Raw genomic sequence first — 25098 nt, forward strand, 5'->3', positions numbered from 1 at the left:
TCATAATGGCGCATACTACATCCAGTTTCCTTTTGAGGATTCTGGTTTTTTGTTTGTTTATTTGTTTGTTTTGTTTTTTGTTTAGATTGCTTTTTAACTGCTTTATTAATTTTACATGTTTCCATGCAAATGAGTAAAACTCTACTGCTGACAGAAACTTAGACTGGGCAAAGGCAATCTTGACTCAGAAGCTAGAAATGCAAGACCCAACTTGACACATAGAAATAACATAAGGTTCACAGCAAATGGATCAGTAAAGACACATCAGGAAATTACAAGGAAAAGGAAAACAGTAGGAATCACAGTATTAATCACATGGAAAATGGCAGAAGTCAAGGCATAAGGAAAAATTTATCTTGATGATCTTAGTGATTAGAGAGTTGCCCCATAAAAATATGGGGACAATTCCTCAACTACAGCTACCTAAGTTTTCTCTTGATTTCTCTCATCTCCTCCATGAACATTTCCATATCATCTCCATCTCCACCCATTCCATCATCAATCTGCATATTGGGTATGGCCATTGAAAATTAGGGGCAAGTCAGCAGACCTGTCCCTCAGCAGTCTGGTGGCCTTCACCTCCTCCGAAAAGGTGGTCTTTCTCCATTCTGCCTGGGTGCTCCATTTCTTGGTTTTCCAGGGCCTATCATTGCAGTCTCCTGCTCCTCCGGATTCTTTCTACCAGGTGCGTGGGCACAACAGCATGGTCAGATGCTAGCCCGCTGTGCACAGGGCAGTAGGGAGCTAGTAGCATTCTCTGCAGCTCCTAGGGATTCTTTTCGGTAAAGGCAGTGATTTTAATTTCATCTTTTCTTCACACAGCTGCCAGAATGCCCCGGAATGCATCCAATTTGCCCCCTCTCTTAAACCTGAACCACTTCCTATTAAAATTCTTTCCTGAACTATGACATGCTTTCTAATTTGAGTTGCACCCACCTTTCTGGTGATAGAAACCACACTCATCCTGTGTGCTTTGATGATGTTATTTCTTCTACTTTCATTTATTCACTTATTCATCAAGAGGTAAGTAAATAGCTATCCAAAAGAATATTAAGGGCTGGAATGTACCGCAGTGCTAGAGCACTTGCCTTGGATGCAAATGCAAAACACACACACATACACACACACACAAACACACACACACACACACACACACACACACACACACGCAGTGTATCCTTTCTCCATGAGTGAATTTCTGTTTATTTGTACATCTGACCAGTCTACAGAATAACAAATATCTGTGTGACTATCGTGTAGATTAGGGAATAAGACATTTCAATGCCCTACAAGGCTTCCAGGTACTCTTCTGTGATTCCCTCCCTCTCCTGCCTGTCCCAAAGGTGATCACTATGCTGAATTTTGTGGTTGTAATTCCCTTGCTTACTATTTTACCACCTAAATATGTGTCCGTAAAAATAGATTTAATTTTATTTGTTTTTCATCTTTGTTGAAATGGAATTGTACTCTCTTGTTGGCCTTTTTATAACTCAGCATTTCATTTTGATGTGCATGGTTATAGGTCATTAATTCTCATTACCATATGATTTTTCCATTCAAGGGATATCACAATTTTTTTGTTAATCTACTTATGAATTTCTAAAAGATTATTTAAAACCAGTTGTTGAATTTTATCCAACCAATTTCTGCACCTAATGAGATGATCATGTGGTTTTCTTTCTTTTATCATTTAATATGGCAGACTATTATTAATCATTAAATTAATTTTCTAATATTAAATAACCTTGCATTCCTTTCTGCTTATTCTTTTGGCTTATCTTAAGTATATCTCCTCCACAAAGCCTTCTCTGATACTCTTCCTCCCTGTCAATTTGTGGCTCCAGAAAAATTGTTTCTGTCCTCTAACAGCTATGACATTCTATAAGTATTTTGTTATAGAAACTTATATGATAGGGGATGCAGTTATATAAACAAATAAATATAAGAACATCATGATAATGGTAAAGTCTTTTTCTTTGGGTTTCTTCTTTGTTTTCATGAATTTGAATTGAGCCTACTTGCTCTGAACTCTACATCTTTTGTAACATATGAATCAGATAACTCCCTTCAACTTTTTGGGAATCTGCCCTACTTCCAGAAGGACACTTTTGTGCCCCCAGGATTACTTTGTGGCCATCAGAGCTCCATTCTCTACTAGTGTAAACTATGTATTTTTGTGGTTAAATCAGCTATGTAGGAAATGTAGAGGCATTGAACTATAACCCTACTTTCTGAACCTGATATATTCACTCTGCCAGGTTATTTTCACAAATTCACCAAGCATCAACAAAATGAATCTTTATAAGTTGATTTATCTCAGGTATCTGTTACAGTAATAGAAAGCTGACTAACAGAGGCAGGTACAGGGCAGCCTAGGGTTAATTGACCCCACTATTAAGGCAATATCTTTCTAAGGCCTCAATATCTTTCTAGATGCCCCATGTATTAGCAAGTTTTCTCATTCTTTCTGCTTGGAGACAAATTATCCCCAGTTCTTGCTACATTCAAGGATTGTCTGACTCTCCTTTCCTTGGGAGGCCTGGGTGATTGTCTCACATATACAGATCAGTGCTGGACCAAAGAGCTCCTGAGTGCTTACTCTCACTCTTGCTTCGCAGCTCTCTCCCTTCTGCTGTTTCAAACTTAGCTGTTTGGCATCCCCAAATTCTGACCATTGTTCCCTCATTTTAGATGACTCTTGTCTCTCTTTGGGTTTTCTTTCCTTTTTTGGAGGCCTGCAAACTCTCTGGGCAGTGAGCTGGGCCACTTAACAGGGCTCTATTCATTGACTTCTCTTCCTTCAAAGGTTACTTTCCTCTATTGCCTGTTACCTGGTATCCAGTATTCATTTTTTCTTATACTTTGGTTTTCTGGTTGTTTAAGGTTGGAGGGTAAAGCCAGTTACTTTTTTAAAATACTGAAGCAGGATTAGTCATTCCTAGTCATATTGTTGTTGTTTATTTCTTTAAGCCTATTAATTTCCTTAAACATGTTGATCAACCCTTTGTTGTTTGTCATTGTGTTTCTGTGTCTCTTCCTGCCAGCTATTGTTTCTGATGTTTCTTTCTCCAGGTGTCTGGTTCCTTTTGTGTTTATTTTTTTCCTGGGGGATTCTCATTTGCATTGGCAATTTATCTGTGCGACCTGGGATAAGGATGGTTTACTTGCAGAGCCCTCATATTTAGTTCTAATAGGTGCTAATTGAGTAGAATCTAAATTATACCTTCAGCTCAGAAAATGTTAGACCACCCAGGTATGGAGAAGTAAGACAGCAAACCTGCATGTGATTCAGACAGAGATTCCATATTGTTGAACTTTCTTCCCCTTCTCAGCACTGTTTTTCAAGACTTTCATATCTTTAGCATGTGCGGAGCACAATTGTTGGAGAGGAGAATTTTTCTATAAAAAACCCCCATGTTGGGTAGACTTTGGGCTACTAAGCTGAGTAAGTTCCTTGGTTTGGCAGATATCTTTGAGAATGGCAAACTTTTCTATTTTACTTTTTGAGTTTCCAGTTTTATTTGCCATTTTGGGACTAAGAATTCTTTGATTTTCACAAGCTCAACAATGAATTTAATAGGATTTCAACAAATATCTTACCCACAATGTTTAATTATGCTGGCAAGGAAGTACAATGCTAATTGTACTTTCTAGTTACCTAGTCTATTTTTATTGTTAGATTTGCTATTTTTCTTTTTTTTTCTTTTTCTTTTTCTGTTATACTTCTCTTCTAAATTAAAAGTAAAGGAACTGTGTAATTTATTATCTAAACAAGTGCTCTTTTGAGAGTGAAAAGGACATTTAATATTATTTAATATCTTGAAATATTATCTCACAAATTCATTAAGAATGGTAAACTGGGTTGGGGTTGTGGCTCATTGGTAGAGCACTTGCCTAGCATGTATGAGGCACTGATTTCAATTCTCAGCACTGCATATAAATAAATAAAATAAAGTCCATTAACAACTAAAAAAAATCCATTAACAACTAAAAAATAAGTTGAAAAAAGATTATTTAAAAAAAGAGTGGTGAACCTACAAAATATTCTATTAAAATTATTTTCATGGAGCTAAGATTATGGCTCAGTGGTAGAGCACTCCTCTAGCAAGTGCAAGACCCTGGGTTCAATCCTCAGCACCACATAAAAACAAATAAATAAAATAAAGTTATTGTGTCCCATACAACTACAGAAAATAAATATTTTTAAACAAATGGGGCTGAGGATGTGGCTTAAGAGGTTGTGCGCTTGCCTGGTATGTGTGCGGCTCAGGTTCGATCCTCAGCACTGCATATAAAAAAAGATGTTGTGTCTGCCGAAAATTAAAAAATAAATATTAAAAAAAATATTCTCTCTCTCTCTCTCTCTCTCTCTCTCTAAAAAAATATTTTCAAACATAAAACACTTTCTTCCAAAAAATCTGTGCACATTAAAGAATAAAGTTAAAACTTTCTTATATTGTTTACCTGAACATTATAATAAGCTGATCATTTTTGATATATTTTTTATGTATTTTATTTGTTGTCTTCATCATATCTGGTTCTAACACTATTACAGTTTGAATTTTAAATGTTCCCCAAAGGCTTATGTGGTAAAGGCTTGGTTTCCAGTCTGTGTTGCTGTTGAGATGTGGTAGAACCTTTAATAGGTGGGGCCTAGAGAGAGCAAGTTAGGTCATTGCCAAATACCCCTCCAGGGGATTGTGGGACCGCAGTCAAGTCAATTTCTGTCTCTGTGCTTATGAGGTGAGTAGGTTTCCTCCACCGTGTGGTCTTGCCATGATGTTCTGCCTTCCATAGGTCCAAAAGTAACACAACCAACTGATCATGGACTGGAACCTCTGAAATCACAAGCCCAAATAAACCTTTTCTCCCTTTAAGTTGATTACCTCAGGTATTTTGTTTCAGTATAAAAATCTTAAATACCTTGTCAGTGGTATTTTTTTAAAACTTTTTGATTTCTAGTATTATCTTAAAGCCACAGCATTTTTTTATGTACTCTAGCTGTCTTCCTTTATATTCATGTATGTGTATTAATGTAAAAAAACTTTACATTTTGGTAACTGCAGCTTCCATTTCTCTTGTTAGATTATCACAGTTTGAAAATAATTATGAATTTATATCTCTTCCAACTCATTACAAGTTCATTTCAGTGGGGTAAGTTCTCAAGTTAGTAAGAATATTATGGGCTAAAGTTTTGAAGGATCATCCCACACATCAATTTCTAAGACAAAATTACAGAATTTCACATTTTAGTCCTTTATGCAGTTTGAGCTCTTGTCATCTATATCTGATTCCTTCTGTATGCTAGCTTTGTTTTTAATAGTTGCAATTCACGAGTAGCTTCAAAGCTTGATGTTTTTCTATTTCATTTGTTCAACACTTGGTTATGGATCACAACTTATTTTGAATGGAATTCAATCAAATTTAGATGACTTGTTTCCAAAACCCCAACACTTTTTTGTACAACATTTAGCTTAATTTACAAAATATGTTTTGTAGTTAAATGCTATCTAAGCTTATCAATTTCTTGTAATGAATCCAGCATACAGATAACTCCACACTCCCCAAATGAAGTGGCAGATTTTAGAATTCAACCTCAGCTTCATCAGAAGATTTTTGTAGTTCAGTTATATTCAAACTCAAGTTATGTAAATTGACAACTACAGCTTGTATTTCTCTGGGTAGAAATAGAACTACATTTGAGCACAGTTATAAATTATATATCTATGTCAATTATAAAGTGCATTTAAGCATAAGAAGTTTCTCAATTTAGTAGAAACATTATGTCTTAACATGTGAATTATGTTCACTGCATACATCTCACATATTTCTAGTCAAGACCATGGAAGTGAAAATGAAGTTCTTCCCAAATTTTCCCATCTCATTTTTTAAATATCTTTATTTTATTTTTTTAATGTGGTGCTGAGGAAAATACCCAGGGCCTAACATGTGTGAGCCAAGTGCTCTACCACTGAGCCACAACCCCAGCCCACCTGCCACAGTCTCTGGGTGGGCACAAATCTCGAGCCACCACACAGCTTGTAGATTCAAACAGCAATTATTTATTCCCGAACACACACCAGCCGTTTACAAACACGTTCTGGGGGAATCCACGTTCTCTGCCCAAAATCCACCTCCACTGGGCTTCTGTTTCCCAAAAATATTGTCTGACCCTAAGAACTCAAGAGGAACTCAGGCAGCAGGATACACCCTATTCTAAACGGGGAACACCCTAATCTCCTATTATGCTAAACCGGGGACACCCTAAACACGGATCCGCCCTGGTCCTTGAGCAAGGTCACCTTTCAGGAGTCTTTCCACTAGACAGCATGGGGGTACGCTGGCAAGGAAATTGTCATACCTACTTGGCTGATGGCTCCCAGCATGCACACATCTCATTTAAATAAAAGTTTTAATAATGATACTTTTTTTAATGAGAAATTCAGGATTGGGTATGTGGCTCAGTGGTAGAATGCTTGTCTAGCATACACAAGGCCAGGGTTCAATTTTTTAAAAAAAGTAAAAAAGAGAGCGAGGAGAAATTCAGGACAATATAAGTTATGGACTAGAGGATAATTGGCATAAACTGAGGCTTCTGTGCAAACCAGGACATAGCATCAATTAAATTGTGCAAACCAATTAAAGCCATGGTATGGAGGTCCTATCTCATGTGTGTTGGTAATTGTGTTTGTAATTCCAGGGCAAGCATGGGCCTACCTGTATCCTATGTTCTACATACATGTATGTTGAACAAACAGCTCCCAATAGCATGTCTGCAAAAGCCTCTTTGTGTGTTACTGTAAAAGGATTGAGAATGGAGCAGTGTTGGGCTCTGTAACAAGACCCTCCAAAATCCCAACACAGGTGGCTGCTTTCCCTGCTTAATCTTAACTGCAAGCAAAATGAAGCTTAGTTCTCATTCTAGTCTACATGCCAAAGGTATTTGGCTGAACTGACTGGCTTTATCAGCCCTTTTAAGCCAAACACACTTCTAGGACCAAATAATATTGCTCTGAGTACTTTGATATTATCTGATATTATCAATATAAGGAGATCCCAGGGATCATGATACTGACCCAAATGACATATGGACCTGACTTGACTTGGCCAGTCTTGGCCTCAAATTGTTGACATGAATGTTGCTGGTGGATCTTTTTTGAGGAATAATGTTGTACACACTTCTCAAGAGGGGAATAATGGTAGTGTTTGTGTTAATCTCTCTCTTGGGAGCTACCCCTAAAGACTGTGAGCTCTGCATATTCAAGTAGGCCATGACTTATTGTCTAGAATGCTTTGGGTGGCTGAAATAATCATTTTGTTATTACATAGGGGAGACTGTGAGCTTGTACTATTCTTGTTGGAACCCAAGGCAGTAACATCTGCTTTGGTGTTTTTTTAACAATGGCTCCCATGAAGACAAAGAAAAGGTAAAGTCTTGGAAGATGTGGAGTTAAGAAGCTAGGGGAGACTTCTTTGATGGTGAGCTTTAACCAACTATTTATTAGATATGGGAAAGCAACTATGATAAACAATTTGCTAGGTCCTGGATATACAGAAAGAAATGACCTCTGCCCATATCTTTCAAGGGTACTGAAGATGTGACTCAGAGGTAGAATACTTGGCTATCTAGCATCTATGAGACCCTCATTTGATCTCTAGCACTGCAAAAAATAAATAAATAAAATTTTTAGAGGTGTGATTGATTAGATGTTGAACTCAAACCACATTGATTATATGAAATGAATAACTTCTGATGGCAGGAAGAGGGAATGAACCCAAGACCTCACAGATGCTAGGCAAAAACTCTACCATTGAACTGCATCCTCAGCCCAGAAATGGATTTGTTATTGAAATTAAAAGAAATAAAAAATCATGCAATAACAACCCCTCTCATTTCCAAATGAAACATATAACACTGAAAACTAATATATCTTAATTTTTTAAAAAAGAAACCTATCATTCCTTAATGTCATTCCCCATTAATATTTCATAGACTTTTCCATTAGTTATTAAACATACGAATCATGGGGCTGGGTTTTTGGCTCAGCAGTAGATCGCTTGTCTAGCATGTGCAAGGCCCTGGGTTCGATCCTCAGCATGGCATAAAATTAAAATAAATACAGTAAAGATATTGTGTCCAATTACTACTAAAAAATAATAAAAAAAACATATGAATCGTGCCCTTTCTGCAACATCTTTCCTCAGACTTGCATCAGTGATGAAAACCATTCTTACACTCACTCTCTTTTTAATTCTTCCAATTACTGAGACCTGTTCTTTGTACCAAGCACCAATCCAGATGGTACATTTTGTGAGAACTGTGGGATCATGTTTCTTTAAACCATACATGGCACTCGGAATATATTCTAACAGAGTTGCCCCCATATCCCTCTTAAAAATAAGTTGTTCTGATTTCAAAAGGAATTTATCCCTGGGAACACCATGGCCCACATGCTTAACAACAGTGTTGAGGGATTCCCAGCTGCTAACTGGTGAGTGGCCTGCAGGTAATAAAGACCATATTGGGTAAGTATATTTAACACAAAATAGACAATGTTTAGTCACACTTCTTGGCAGGTTTACCATAGGAAAATCAAATATTGGAAATATTTTGAACCACAGATGCCAAAAAATTCTTAGTTAAAATCTAAAATGGCACAATGTTATCTAAAAATGAAAAAGCACTTGTACATCAAAGGACATTATCTAGAAACTGGAAACAATCCTCAGAATGAATATATTTGCAAATAATCTATCTACTCTAGGATTAATATTCAGAATCTATAAAGTACTTCTAAGATAGAACAAGAGCAAATCCAATTCAAACATGGGCAAAGGACTTGAATAGATGTTTCTCTAAAGTTATACCAATGACCAATAAGCACATGAAAAGATGCTCAACATGGTTGTCATTAGCAAAGTGCAAACTAAATGACAATAAGATGCTACTTCACATTGATTAAAATGTCTGTTCTCAAAACAACAAAAAGTAAGTTTTGGCAAGGACTTGGAAAAATTGGAACCACTGGTGGGAATGTAAAAATGGTGCAGCCAGTGTGGAAAAGTTTGGCAGTTTCTCAAAAGTTAAAAAGAATTGTCATATGATCTCTCCACTCCACTCCTAGATATAAACCCCCCAAAAAACTGAATTCAGGACACAAATGGATACCTGTACATTAATGTTCAGAGTAGCATTATTCATTGTAGTCAAGAGGTGGAAACAACCCAAGTGTCCATCAATTGATGAATAGAAAACAATATATAAAATATCCACAATGAAGCCCGGTTTGCTATGCAAATTGTAAGGCACCAATAAAAATGATTTTAATAAAAAATTAAAATATGAAATAAAAAATGTTAATGTGGTGTATCTATACAATGGAATATTATTCAGCAAAAAGGAGCAAAATTCTGATCTACGCCACAATATGTATTAACCTTGAAAACACGTTATGTGAAATAAACCAGATGCAAAAGGACAAATATACAATTCCGTTTAAACAAGCTACCTAGGAAAGGTAAATTCATAGAGACATAAAATACAATAGTGGTTATCATGGGGAGGGGAAGAGGAGGATGTGGAGTGATTTATTTCATGGGTAGAATTTCAGTTTGGGACGATGAAGAAGTTACAGTGCTGGGTAGAGGTGATGGTTGCACAAAAATGAATATACTTAATGCCATACATTATACACTTAAAAAAATTAGATATATATGACAGTAGAATATATTCTGGCATTATATATTATATATACTTAAATGGAGTAATAATGATAATACATACATATATGGAGTATAACTGATTCTAATTAGGATTCCATTCTTGTTTTGTACCTGATGTGGAGTTACACTGGTCATGTATTCATAAACAAATGTAGGAAATTTATGTTTGATTCATTCTACGGTCTTCCATATATGAATGTGTCCCCTCCCTTCGCTCCCTTCTGTCCCTTCGCTCCCTTCCCTTCATGCCCATCTGTCAAATTCAATGGACTTGTATTCTTCCCTGCCGCCTCCCCCCTTATTGTGTGTTAGCAAACACACATCAGAGAGAACATTCGGCCTTCGGTTCTCAGGGACTGGCTTATTTCACTTAGTATGATAGTCTTCAGTTCCATCCATTTACTGGAAAATGCCATAATTTCATTTTTCTATATGGCTGAGTAATATTGCATCATGTGTACATACACCACATTTTTTGTCCATTCATCTGTTTTGGGGCACCTAGGTTGATTCCATAGCACACATTGTACATTTAAAAAAAATATTAAAACAGCCAGGCATGGAGGTACATGTCTATAATCCCAGCTATTCCAAAACCTAAAGCGGGAGGTTGGTTATGAACTCCGCTGAGTGAGGGCAATTCTAACTATGACTTCTAGGTCCCAAGATTTCTTTGTGAGAGTGTTGAGTTGTGACAGACTGAAACACACACAGACACAGGGAAATCATCACTCCCTTGAGTTCATCTGTAAGGGACTTGATGATCCCCACATTCATGGACATTTGTACCTTCGGAAGAAGATATATGCCTTCACTCTGGGAAGGCAAATGTTCTGCAGAAACAGTTTTGTCTCAACAATGTTTCCCTCAGGATGCCACTGCCAATATTTCAGGACACAAATGATCTGGTTTGGGGTACTAGAAAAGTGCCAGAAGCTTGATACAGACTGACCTGTCCTAATGGCATTTTTGAAATATTAAAGAAGTTAAAATTCTTGATGCTCAGTTTCAGATACAAATGGGATAGCAGGTCTCTTCTTCAAGATGCTGAAAGGAAAAATGCATGACACTGACATCTTGGATAGAGAAGTACAGTCTTGAGGTCTTCCACCGACAGGGACTCTGGCTTGTATAATGAAGTACCAGCAAAAATAAATCCCTGAATCCAGTATGTATACTAGAGGTGTTTGTGAAGCACTGGCATTTAAGTGGGAGATGCAGAGTTGCTTTATCAGTGGGAGCTTTGGAGAGGACCCGTAGAGAACCACCCACTCAGGCTGGAGGACCAGCCTTTAGGTCCAACTAATACACCACCTATTATGAGTTCTTATCTTGCTTATCCTAAGACCATCCAATTTTAACACTAAGAATGGAGGAAGTTAATCTATCTTTTCATTTTGTTCTTTTATTAAACATCAGAATTTGGGTATTTTGTTTGTTTCTTTGGGTATGTTTTTTGGAGGGGGGGTACTGGAGATTGAACCCAGTGACACTGTACCATGAACTATATTCCTAATCCTTTTAAATATTTTGAGACAGGGTTGCATGAAATTGCTCAGGCTGGCCTCAAACTTGTGATCCTTCTGCCCCAGCCTCCTGAATATTTGGGGTTAGAGGTGTGCCTCCCCACACCCAGCTAACTACCTTAGAAACTGAGGTATAAGTGCCATTTTGGGTTGCCTGTGATATAGGATAATACAAGGGAGAGATGCAGTCTTCCTCATTCTATCCTGATTATCTAGGGCAGACACCAGGAGAGCTCTAGAGCATTGGTGGCAGTGTCCAATGAAGAGCAGGAAAGAAGCAATGGTGTCCAACAGGGCCTGCTACTCTTGGTGAAGCAGTAAATATTCATAGCAGAACTAGGAACATAAATAAGTGCCATAATTTGGATATTAAAAAACAAATTTTTTTAGTTGTTGATGGGCCTTTAATTAATCAGTTTATTTATTTATTTATATGCAGTGCTGAGAATCAAACCCAATGCCTCATGCATGCTAGGCAAGCACTTTGCCACTGAGCCACAACTCCAGCCCACCATAATTTGGATCTTCAATGTCTCCCAAAAGTCTATGTGTTAAAGACTTGGTGCCCAGGTTGGCACTATTGGGAGGTAGTGCGATCTTCAAGAGTTAGGACTCAGTGGGAAGTCCTTAGGTTATTGGAGGTGTTAAAGGGACTTTTGGACTCTTTCTTTCTTTGCTCTCTGGCTCATGAGGTTAGCAGTTTTTTTCTGTCCTGTGATCCTGCCATGATACACTGCCTTACCATAGACCCAAAGCAACAAGCCACTCAATCATATACTGGAAACTACAAACCTGTGAACCAAAATAAAACTTTTATTTTTATAACTTGGCTATTCCAGGTATTTCATTATACTAAGGGAAAGTAAGTGAGTCTTGGCGAGCATTCATGACAACTCTCTGAGGGACTTCAGAGAATATCTGGATGGATAGAGTTTACACAAGCTGGAAGCTTTATATTCCAGGTATAAGTTGAAGCCAATGAAATTCAGAGTTAAACTTAAATAGGTTTACCACTGTACTCATGGTGTGATAAAGTCTACATAAAATTTGGACCTTGGGAACCCACTTGATCCTAGGATCAGCATCCCATTTATCTGAATAAGATAAAAATCACAATAATTCAGCCTACTTGAGAAAGGCCAGCTGTTAACAGTAAATAGTCTCAATAAGAAAAGTATATGATGTAACTTGAATTTATAACTGACAGAAGGTTTCATGGTAAAATCCTAACCAATCTGCTTTGATCTCATTTAACAAGACTCACTTGTGGTGACTAAAATGGTTATGAAACATAGTTCACTTACATCAATTACATATGTTCCATGAAAACATTTAACATTATTCACTTATTCAACAACTAATTTCTTCTTATCTAGAGCCAGGAAAAACATCATCTCAGTGATGATCATGCAGGATTAGTAGAATCTGATTTACTCCAAATATTGTAAATCTAAGTTCTGCTCAGGAAATGTACAGTCATGGCACTCAGGTATGACATCAGAAAATTTAAAGGTAATTCACATAATCAGAATTATGATATAAATAGTCTACTAATTCTAGGATACAATTCTGAGTCAAGAGTGAAAAATATTTTTAGAATCATAAAGCATTAGAGTTGAGAAACTTTCTTGGGGTGGGGGGGTGGTCACTGCATTTTCTAATAAAGAGATTGTCATAAAAACAGGTGATCTGCTTTTTGCTGGAATAGTTTAACTTGGGAGTACTTTTCCAGCCCTTATTTTATTTTGAAACAGGGTTTCACTAAGTTGCTCAGAGCCTCAACCATTTGCTGGGGCTGGCTTTGAACTGTGATCCTCCTGCCTTGGCCTCTCTATCTGCTAGGATTACAGGCATGTTCCATTACACCCAGCATCTTAGGATCTTGTTAAAAAGAGCTACCCAGAATCAGCCATACCTCAACAATGGAGTTCAGAATAAGAAAGAGCTTTCTAATAATTAAGGCTATTCCAAAATATTATACACGCTACTCTGAGAGATAGTAAGTATAAAAAAATCCTAATAATTTCAATGATAGGAGATATGCTTTTATTTTGACCTTTCCTTATTATAACTCAGCCAATATTTATGACTTATTAGCCCTAGGACAGAAAGGAAATTATTCTAGATTTATTTGTATTCAATTTAGCATAATCAGAAACTAAGAATGTCATCACTTTGAAAAAAAGCCTCCCCCAGCCACAAAAAAAGAGGGAACTAAGAAGGCAAATTAGGAGACCTTACAGAAAAACAGAAAATAATAGGTTCATAGATTTCCCTGAAACCAATAGGTTTCCAGAAATTGCATATGCTAATGAATTCAAGATGATACAAAAGTGTGCTTAGTGATTCAATAACAAGATCCTCTGCACTTACTGAACATGTAAACCTGTTCTGTAATAGATGCAAGTGTGTTGTTTAATCTATTTGCAGGACCAGATTAGGAGTAAGAAAATGTTTATATCATTATTGCAATGTAGAGTGTAAATACTACTCTAAAATTAGCTGAAGTTTCACTTCCTTTTTAAAGTCTATTCGACCCAAGCCATTATCTTTAATGATCAATGTTTTAAAACAGACATTTCTATAATCTTGTCACACTGCATAGGGCTTTGGCAGTGGTTTATGACAGCCTTTCTGGGATAGGAATAAGGAAATATCTCAATCATGTTTAATTATGACCATTACATATGACCATTACAGATGACCAGTGAAACACTGCTCAGTATTCACTGAGAAAGGGTCCCTGAGTGCTTGCCCAGTGGGTTGCAGACCTGGCATCACATTGGATGTAATGCATTTGTTACTTCATTGACTGACAATCAGCCCCTCTTGTAGTATAAAGAATGGCAGTAAAGATGATATGGCAGTTTGAACCTGGGGCTGGAACTGGATTGCCCAATGAGGAGGAGGAAGATGCCTACCTGTTCATCCCTCCCTTCCCTGCAGACTCTGGATGGCTCTACTCATGATTCCTTAAACAGGCTCTGAACTCTGGTATCTTTTCTGTCAACATGTTCATCCCAGCTTTTCAGCCTGGAATGCTGTTTGTCCATTCATTTCTATCATATCTGCTACTTATGTTCTTCTCTCACCCACCCACCCCACTTTCCTGGTAATCACTGTTCTTTCTGTATACCTTTGACTTTTTCTTTTTAGATTCCATATATAAACAATATTTTTATTTCTGTGTGTGGCTTATTTCACTTAGCATGATGTCCTCTGCTTCATCTATGTTGTAGCAAATGGTAGGATTGCCTCCTTTGTTTAATGGCTGAGTAATATTACATTGTATAAAAGTACCACAGTTTTTTTTATTATTTTGTTGACAAGATACCTAAGTTGTTCTCACATCCTGAGTACTGCAAATAATGTTGCAAAAGACATGGGCATGAAGATATCTTTACAGGTAGTAATTTAATTTCCTGCTATATACTCAAAATAAGAGATTCTGGGTCATATGGTAATTATTTTGAATTTTTTAGGAACCCCATACTGTTTTCCATAATGTTTGCACCAGTCTATATTCCTACTAACAGTGTGAGAGGGTTCCCTTTTCTCCATGGCCTTACAAACACTTGATATCTCTTTCCTTTGCTAACAGCTATCCAGACAGGTGTGAGATGGAACACAGTAGCCTGTTAGCCATTTGTATGTCATCTTTGGAGAAATGTCTTTTCAGGTCCTTTGACACTTATTTTTGATACCAGGGATTGAACACAGGGGTGCTTAACCACCAACCATATCCCTAGTTCTTTTTATGTTTTATTTTGAGACAAGGTATCCCTAAATGGCTGAGGCTGACTTTGAACTTGGGACCCTCCAGCCTCAGCCTCATGAGACACTGGGATTGCAGGTGTATACCACTGTGCCCAGCTCCTTTACCCATTTTTTAATTGGGATATATGTTTTCTTGCTACTGAGTTGTATGAGTTCTTTATAAATTTGGGGTATTAACTCTTTATCAGATATTTGGTTTGTAAATGTTTTTTTCCTAATCTATATGTTGCCTTTTCATTTTGCTGGTTGTTTCCTTTGCTGCACAGAAGCTTTTTAGTTTGATGTAGTCCCATTAATTAATTTTTGCTTTTGCAACCTAAATTTTTGGTGTGATATAAAAAAAATCATTTCCAAGGCCAATGTCAAGGAGATTTTTCCCTATTTCCTTCTATAAATTTTATGATTTCAGGTGCTACATTAGGTCTTCATCCTTTTCAAGTTGATTTTTATGTATGGTATTAGTGTCCAGTTTCGTTCTTTTAAATGTAGAATTCCAGGTTTTTCAGCACTATTTTTAATAGCTTTATTTTGTTTATTTAGTTTTATATGGTGCTGGTAACCGAACATGGTGCCTCACACATGCTAGGCAAATGCTCTACCACTAGCCCACTCTTCCCAGCCCCAGATCTATTTATTGAAGGCATTATTCTCTTTATATCATTGTGTTCTCTTGATGTTTTTTCAAAAATTAATTAGTTGACCATATATGTTTGGATTTATTAATGGGCTCTCTATACTGTTCTGCAGTCTGTGTGTCTGTTCTTATGCTAGTACCATAGCATTTTGATTACAATAGCTTTTTCTTATAGAATTTTAAACCAGGAAGTGAAATACCTCCAACTTTGTTTTTCTTTCTCAGAATTGCTTTGACTATCCAAAGTCTTTTGTGATCCCATAAAAATCACAGTATTGTTTTTTACTACTTCAGTGAAGAGTTCCATCAGAATATTGATAGAGATTAAACTGAATCTGTATATTGATTTAAGATGAGCATTTTAGCTGAATTCTTTGGATCCATGAATGTAATTCTATGCTATATCTTTCCATTTAGTTGTCTTCTCTTCAGTTTCTTTTATTGGTATTTTATAGTTTTGAGTATAGATTATTTTTAACTCCTTGGCTAAATTTATTGGTTTTTTTATTTCATTTTGGGGGAGGTCATAATTTGGGTACATAAATCCCACAGAGTTTATATGTTGATTTTATATTCTGAAGCTTTATGGAATTCATTTAGTAGTTCCAATAGTTTTTTGTTTTGTTTTGTTTTTGGTGTAGTCTTCCTTGTTTTCCACATATGAGATTATGTCATCTCCAAATAGAAAGACTATTTTTCCTTTAAGATTTGGATCCCGTTTCTTTTTTTCTTTTATTTATTTTATTTTTTCCTGTCTGATTGCCTTTGCTAATACGACCAGAACTATGTTTAATAGAAGTGGTAAAAGAAGACATCCTTCCCTTGTACAACATCTCAGAGGAAAAGCTTTCAGTTTTTCCTCATTGATTATAACATTAGTAGTGTTTTTTTTTTCATAAATGGCCTTTATTGTATTGAGAAACTTTCTTTGTAACCTAAACTGTTGATGGTGTTTATTTAAAAAAAAATGATGTAGCACTTTGTCAAATGTTTTTTCTGCGTCAATTGAGGTACTAATGTGTGCTCTATCTTTCTATTAATATAAAGTATCACAGTGATTAATTTGTATATATTAAACCCACCTTGCATTTTAGAGATAAGTCGCTGTTGATCATAGTATACAATTTGTGATATATTATCAAATTTGATTTGCTAACACTTTATTGAAGATTTTTGCATCAATGTTCATCAGGTATATTGGCCTATAGCTTTTCCTTCTTATGATTTCTTTGTCTGTTTTAGGTATCAAGATGACTGAGGTAATTACCTCAATCACTTTTGTTATTGATCTCTTCAGACTTTCTATTTCTTCCTGATCTAACATTGGTACATTTTCTTTCCTTTAGGTCATCAATTTTGTTGGCCTATGTATCTGTGAATTTTCCAAAATTTCTACTGTTTCTCTTTTATAGTTTCATACCATTTTGGTCAGAAGATACTTGATATGATTTCAGATTTTTTAAATTTGTTATGACTTGTTTGTGGCCTGCCATATGATCTTTCCTGAAGATGGCCCAGGTACATTAGAGAATAATATACATTCTGCTATTGTTGGATGCTCTAAGGTCCACTTTGTTTAAAGTGCAATTCTGTTTCCAGTATCTCCTTATTAATTTTCTTCCATTGTTGGAAGTGGAGTATTGCTATTTTTATATTGCTGTTTCTTCTTTCATGTCCTTTTCATACTTTCTTTATATATTCGGGTGCTCTGAAGTTGGTTAAGTGTAAATTTACAATTGATATGTCCTTTTGAAAAATTAAGCCCTTTATCATGAAATAATTACCTTCATCATCTCTGTGACAGTTTTTTACTTGAAGTCTAATTTATCTGACATAAGTATAGCTACCTCTGCTCTATTTGGGTTGCTATTTGCATGGACTATCTTATTCCATGTCTTCACCTTTAAAAGTCCATGTGTGCCATAAAACTAAAGCAGGTTTCTTGTAGACAGCATACTGTTGGATCATGTTTACTTTGAATCCATTCAGTCACTCTGTCTTTTTATTGCACAATTTTGTTCATTTCATTCAAAGAAATTACTGATAGGAAAGGATAACTTCCATTTGTTCATTGTTTTCTGGTTGTTTAATTCTTTCCCTTTTTTTCTGGGATGCCAGGAGTCAAATCTAGCATCTTGCACATGCTAGACAAGTACTCTAACATAGAGCAACTCCCAGCTCTGTTTCTTCCTCTTTATCGTGTATCTGCTATTGGTTTTTGCTTTTGGGTCACCATGAGGTTTACATAAAATATCTTATAGTTATAATAAACTATTATAAAAGATCTAAAAATTCTAGATCTTTTTTTTCTCTCAGTTATACTTTTGATATTGTAATTTACACATTCTTACACTGTATATATATTTTTTAATATCTTCATTTTATTTATTTATTTTTATGTGGTGCTGAGAATTGAACCCAGTGCCTCACATGTGCGAGGCAAATGCTCTGCTACTGAGCCACAACCCCAGCCACTTATACTATATGTTTAACAACATATCATAGTTCTAGTTTTTTTTAACTGTTTTGAACTATAGCATTCATACTAGAGATATGAATGGACTTACAGACTACCATTATAATGTTAGATTATTCTGAATTTGATTATATATTTACCTTACCAGTAAATTTTATACTTTCATGTGCTTTTATGTTAGTAATTAGCTTTTCTTATTGAAGAACTCCTATAACCATTTCTTGTAAGGTAGATCTAACAGTAGACCCCACTCAGCTTTTGCATGTCTGAGAAGGTACTTCTTCATTTTGGAAGGTCAGTTTTAATGGGTATAATATTCTGGGCTGTCAAAATTTTTTTTTTCAGCACTTTAAATAAGGCCTTCACATTCTCTCCTGTCCTGCAAGGTTTCTGCCAACAAATCCATTGAAAACCTATATCCACTGATATAAGAGATCCTTTATGCGTGACTTGTTCATTTGTACAAGTAAAATATCAAAAATTTTGATATTTTTGCTGTTTCTTAAATTCTCTCCTAGACTTTGCCTTTTGATGGCTTGAATATAATGTGTCTTGCCAAGGACTTCTTTGGGTTGAATCTTTGAACTAATGAAGCTGAATATCCATTTTCTCTCCCAGGACTTAGGAATTTTTCAGCAATTATTTTGTTAAATAAGTCTTTTGTCCATTTCTCTGCGTTCTTCTGAAATTCCTATAATGAGAATGTTTGTTCACTTAATGATATCCCATAAGTCTTGTAGCCTGTTTTTACTTTTTTTCATCCTTTTTTACCCTAAGTAATTTCAAAAGACCTATCTTCAAGTTTTTCAATTGATCTTTTGCTTGATCTAGTCTGTTGTAGGTGTTGGCAACAAGATACCTGATAGGTTATTTTAATGATATCTCTTTGCTGAATTTTTTATTCAAATTATGAATCATTTTCCTGTTTTCACTAAGTAGTCTCTCTGTACTCTCTTATATCTTGCAGAGTTTCCTTAAAGTCATTATCTTGAGTTCGTTTTAAAGCAATTCATAAATTTCCTTTTCTTTAGGGTCAGTTACTGGAGAATCATTGGGTTCCTTTGATAGTATCATGTTTTCCTGCTTTTTCATGTTTCTTGTGTCCCCGCGCTGATGTCTGTACATGTGATAGAATGGCCATCTCTTTTAAACTTTACAGAGTGACTTATGTAGGGAAAGACTTTCACCTGCAGATAGGTCTTAGGGTGGTGGCTGGGAAAGGTACATGACTATGGTTCTGAGTGGACATAGTGGTATAGCTTCCATGTAGATTCTTAGCTATGGTCAATGTCAGTGATGTCTGTTGATGTTTCAATGGCATAGGCTATAGGAGATTGTGTAAGTGAATGCTGTTAAAAGAATGCTGAATAACAAAAGTTTGGGGGCGTCTTCTTGTTCTCACTTTCCCTACAATGATGAGTTTTGGCATTGAGTCTGACATGGCCCACAAGTAGTTACAGTGGCATTGGGCCCCAGGGTACAGGTTCTTAGAGGAGCTATAGACCCATGATTCTGGACCCAGGGTCTCATAATCCTACAAGGACACCTGGGATTTGGGTCCTAGGTTCACTTTCCAAGGCACTTTGGTAAGCAGATTGCCTGCACAGCTGATTCTGAAGCACACTACAGCAACTTGGATCAAGGGAACTGGGTTTTACTTATGATTCTGATCTTGGCGTCAGGGTCCAACACTGGCCTGCCTTCAGGGAAGATAGGGTGCTCTGGGGGTTTAGACACTAGTAAACAAGGCTCAGCTATGATTTGGGAACTAGATCCAATAGGGACATTAGCAACTCTGATCCTAGGAGATAAGGTCCCCATTAAGATGACACTGGACCTTTGGAATTGTGGGACATGGCAGATTTCCAGTGACAGAAAGATCCAGAAATAGTAAAGCGTTGCTGTGGCTGGACTCTAGGGGACAAGGATTAATGTAGTGAAGACTACTCCCCAGTAAGTGAAGACTACTCCCCCGCAAGGTTCCACAGCTCAGACTTCAGGATTCTAGACCAGTTCCAGGGAAGAAGAGTGCTACAGCTATTTGGCCTTGATACAGCTCTCTGTCCTGGAGGACAGATTGCACAGCTCACCCAATACTCTGCTTCAAGGGGGAATGGGATCCCATGCCAGCAGCTTGGCTCAGCCACTGCACTTTGTTTCCTAGGGGCAGGGAGTGCCATGCCATTTCAGCTCAGGTTTCAGGCAGAGCATTACTTCCCTGGGAGGTCAAAGCAGGGATTCCCTGAGGGGCAGGACACTGCTTCATCTTTGGTTCTGGAGGCCATTACTGTTGTGGGTAGTCAGTGTATCATTCCCCTGGGAGGCAGGGCTCCAAGTCAGCTCAGATCCTGAGCAGCAAGGCACAACATTGACTAGGCAGCATGGGTAGAGTGGATCTATGCTGTTGGTCCCCCAAGATAGACTGTAGCAGCATTTGGGCTCCAAGATGGTAAGTTATCAGATGGGGCTGGTATATGAGTACTCTCAAGGGATAGAGAAGTGCAGTGGGTACTCGCCCCCAGACCAGGACAATGTTCTCATTTCACAGTTGTGCAGTTAATTAGCTGCACTCATCACAGGGGATGGGGAGCAGTGTTGGCTTCTTCATCTGGGGATAATGCAGTTGTGTGGACTCCAGGTAGCTCCCTGAGTAAGACTTAGTGCCTGTGAAGACTGCAGGAGTCCCCAGTGGCAGGAACTTAGGTGGTCATGGTGGTAAGGTGAGCAGTTCCTCTTGCCTACCTTTTCCCTGCAAGGAGAAGTCCTTCCTGATTCCATATTGATCCTGACTGAGGGGTGAGGTGCCAGGGGTGAGGTATTTCCTTCCTCTAAGAGGCCATCCTGGTTTTCTGCACTCTACAGGGTTTGTGCTACTTATTTGATATATTCCAGCATTCTTCAGTTATTTCCATCAAAATGTAGTTCTTCGTTTGTGGATTTGGCTGTCCTTTGGGTGGGGGGGGGGCACAAGCAGAAGGAGCTTCTAGTCACTCATCTTGCTGATGCCATTTAACTTTAGCTTTTATCAGAGGATATCGTGATGAGATTTCACACAACCATTTCTCTCCCTGTACTTCTTAGTACAGTACAGTCACTCTTACCTGAGTTGGTGCTTAACAAATGCTTCTAGAAGGAGGAGTTGCGTACAGTAATGAGCTAATTAATTGAGTGAACATGAGTGTGCTGACATTCCCTTTGGAAGGACAGACTGCTTCTGCAGGCAGTAAGTGATTTGAGCCACCATCAATGACTGCAGCCTGGTGCTCCAGTGATTTCAAAAGCCAAACATTTGTTTCTCTTTGCCTGTTTCCATGGAATTGGCTTTTGCTTTTGCTTCATGAAACATCTGAACTAAAAGAGGGACAGCAGAACTATTGAATATATTATTGAGTACTAAAGAAAGTAAGACACACCTTCATCCTCTGGGTGATTCTGTATCTGGAATGACATCACAGTTGCCATTACTCTAGAGAGGGGTCAGCAAACCTCTTTTATAAAGAACAAGATAGTAAAGATACTTTTTAGGCTCTGTTACAATCAATTTACTCTTGTAATACCAAAGCAGCCTCAGACAATATGTAAACAACCAGGTTCATTGTGTTCCAATAAAACTTAATTTATAAAAAAAATCAGTGGTCAGTTTGGCTCCTGCGGCCCTAGTTTGTTGGCCCCTGTTATAGAGTGCTTCATGATCTCTCATGTTCTTTTAAAATTATTATTAATTAAAATATGCTTATTTTGTGGAGATATGTCAGAGGAAGGGAACACGCCTAGCAAGTGTGAGGCCCTAGGTTTGATCCCCAGCACACAAAAATAAAATAAAACAAAATGTGTTCATTATCCTGTTCTTTTTCATTGCTTTTATGGTAGCCAATGAAAGGGTTGACTTATTTTGAATAGCAAGATTTTTAAAAAATTACTTTTAAAGGCATATGTGGTCAGGTTGGGCAGGAGGTGAAATGTATGTCCATAAAACATGACTACTTAACAGAATGCCATGTTCTTCCCCAGACCCCAGTCAGCTTAGCTTCATAACCAGTACCTTCTCGCTCTTATCCTCTATAGCAAGGGCCCCTCTCATATGACCCCAAGACTCTGCCTCCCTCTAGCCAGCATGACACTCAGGCAAGACGAGCCAGCAGCTCACCCCTTCTCTTCTGTCACTTCAGCCTTGATACTAAGCTGTGAACTGAGTTTGTGCTGACCATACAAACTCTCTGGAAACTCTTTAGTTCCCTCCCCACAATACTGAGTTCAGCTTATGGTTGGCAGCCTTTGGTACACTGACCCTTCCTTCACACCTGCCCTTCTCACTCACTTGCTAATCTTTGTTCCAAGTTAAGGGGTTATCATGAGGTTGAAAAAGCCAAGGTTTTCTCTCCATCATATTTTACTCCCCTAAGGACATGTCTTTGAGTCTAGATTGGCCCAAGCATAAAAGTCTGGTTGGCAGTTTTACTGGCTTTCTTTCAACAAGGAGAGTGAAAATGCTGGTTGCCAAACAAAACATATGACATGACTTCTTCCAACAATGTGAGGTTCAGAAAAATAGCAAGAAACATTTGTCTATATCATCATATCATGACCGGGGATCCTGTGGGACAGGCAGTGCAAGCAGGTTGATACAACAACATAATATCTTTTCATTCCAACTTTGGTGTCTTTCCCTGGAGACTCACCTGGAGAGACAGAGGAGCAGGCCTTCCGCTTGGTGCAACTGATGGACAGACTTATCATGTAGAATGCCGTAGTATAGTCAGTCATCACCATTTGTAGATTCCGTAGTTGCAAATTTTCCTACTTGATAAAATTTCTTTCTAATTTTTTAGTTAGCTTTTTCACTGCAGTGACTAAAAGGGTCAACCAGAACAATTGTAGAGGAAAGATTTATTTGAGGGATCACAGTTTCTCAGTCAATAGAAGCCCAACACCATTCCTCGGAGTTCCAGGTGAGGCTAAACATCATAGCAGAAAAGTGTGGCAGAGGAAAGCAGCTCACATGATGATCAGAAACAGGGAGATATATACAAATATATTCCCCAAAGCCACATCCCCAATTCCCACCTCCTCCAGCCACATCCTACCACTTCAGTTACCACTCAGTAAATCCCTATCAGGATTAATTCACTTATATGGTTAAGATCCTTATAACCCAATCATTTTTCCTCTGAACCTTCTTACATTGTCTCACACATGAGCTTTTGGGGGACACCTCATATCCAAACCATAACAGTAACCCCTGAACAATACTCAACACACTTCAGAATCATTACAGGACTTGCAGAGTGGTGGAAACTTTGAGTTTCCAACCCATATATTCCCCATTGAAATGGCACAGGGTGCTATTCTGCCTTCTTATGTCAGCTCTTCTATTTATAAATAAGTGTGCTTTCAAGTTGATGTACTGCTACATGGTTTTTGTTTTGTTTTGCATTTTTTGTGTTTTTGTTGGTGATTTCACTGTTTTAAATGATCCTGTGCATGGTGCTAACATGTTGTCTAATGTAACAAAGGGCATGAAGGCTGTGATGTGCCTTGTGGAGAAAACACACATGTTAAATAAGCTTCACTCAGGCCCGAGTTACAGTGCTGTCGACTGCAAGTTTAATATTAATGAATCAATACAACAGTACATTCAGAAAAAGGAAGAGGAAATTTCCTGATCTATATGTAAGAGCACTCCAGAAAATACTAAGTTAATATCTGTAGAACATAATGAAGCTATCAAAATAATTTTATTTTTATTTTATTTTTTTAGAGAGAGAGAGAGTGAGAGAGAGAGAAAGAGAGAGAGAATTTTTAATATTTATATTTTTTTTAGTTGTTGGCGGACACAACATCTTTTTTTAATGTGGTGCTGAGGATCGAACCTGGGCCGCACACATACCAGGTGAGCGCGCTACCACTTGAGCCACATACCCAGCCCCCAAAATGATTTTAAAAAGTAACTGAATTTGCAGATTCATGAGATGATAAACAGTTAAATAAATAAAAATCTGTAGCCCAGTGTATTGTTGAGAGGCCAAAAGCCAAAGAAATTTATGGTCATATTACTCTGGTTCAGGAAATTATTGAACCCTTCTTGGTTACTGTTTATTATAAAGCAATAATGCATATGTTTTAGTACTTATTAGGAATAGGTATTAAATAAGTTATCTTTCAACAGAAATACAAATAAAACAAGGTTTGTAATGACCAGTTGATGAAACTTTTGTGACAGGATCCTCACCAGAGGCTCACTAAACCATGCATTTTCCCCAAAAGTCATGGACAATTATTCACTAATTCAGGACTCACACATATTTTATAGAACCTATATGATCATAACTATCCCAAATGGAACCCATCTTCTGCATTCCATATTGAAGACAAGGCCAAGGTGCACTGTCTTTGCCATGATAAGACTCAACCTCTCCACTGAATGGCTATGTCCACGACACGTCCTTTCTGGACATGAAGGGAGTTAAATGTATGCAGCTGGTCCATGGTGCCCCCCCACACCTCCCTTATTGCTCCTTTCACCACTTCTTTCACTGGTTATTTTGTGAAAGGGAAGCCCTGGTATATTTATAAACTGTCCTGTTACTGAGCCATTGTGAGCTCAGCATCCCTGAACAGACACCTTAATTGGTCTCAGATGGGAAGGAAAACCTATCACACCACAGTCTCTCCTACCTGAAGCTGGATTCAGGTCACATGTGAAATGGCCCCTTGTCTGTTGACAGTTGCCTGCATCTCCCACAGTCTGCGGAACTGGACAGTCCATCCCCAGGGGTTTCAGTCATGCAGATGAACTCCTCTCATCTGGCATTACAAACACATCGCAGAGATATGAACATAGGGCATGGGAAACACAGAGGCAGCCTCAGCCTTCAGGGAAGGGGATGCTCCAGAGATGAAATGACACTTGGTAAATGCTGCTGATGAAGTAAAATGAGGCCCTTTAAAAGCAAGACAGAAAA

General features: G+C 37.6%; 1 pseudogene; it reads right to left on the bottom strand.

Annotated features, from left to right (window-relative positions):
* Positions 1-332: 332 nt before the first annotated feature.
* Positions 333-631, bottom strand: LOC143389439 (protein BEX3-like; annotated as a pseudogene).
* Positions 632-25098: the final 24467 nt, after the last annotated feature.

This window comes from Callospermophilus lateralis, unplaced genomic scaffold (assembly GCF_048772815.1).
Source record: "Callospermophilus lateralis isolate mCalLat2 unplaced genomic scaffold, mCalLat2.hap1 Scaffold_413, whole genome shotgun sequence".
Taxonomy (NCBI): Eukaryota; Metazoa; Chordata; class Mammalia; order Rodentia; family Sciuridae; genus Callospermophilus; species Callospermophilus lateralis.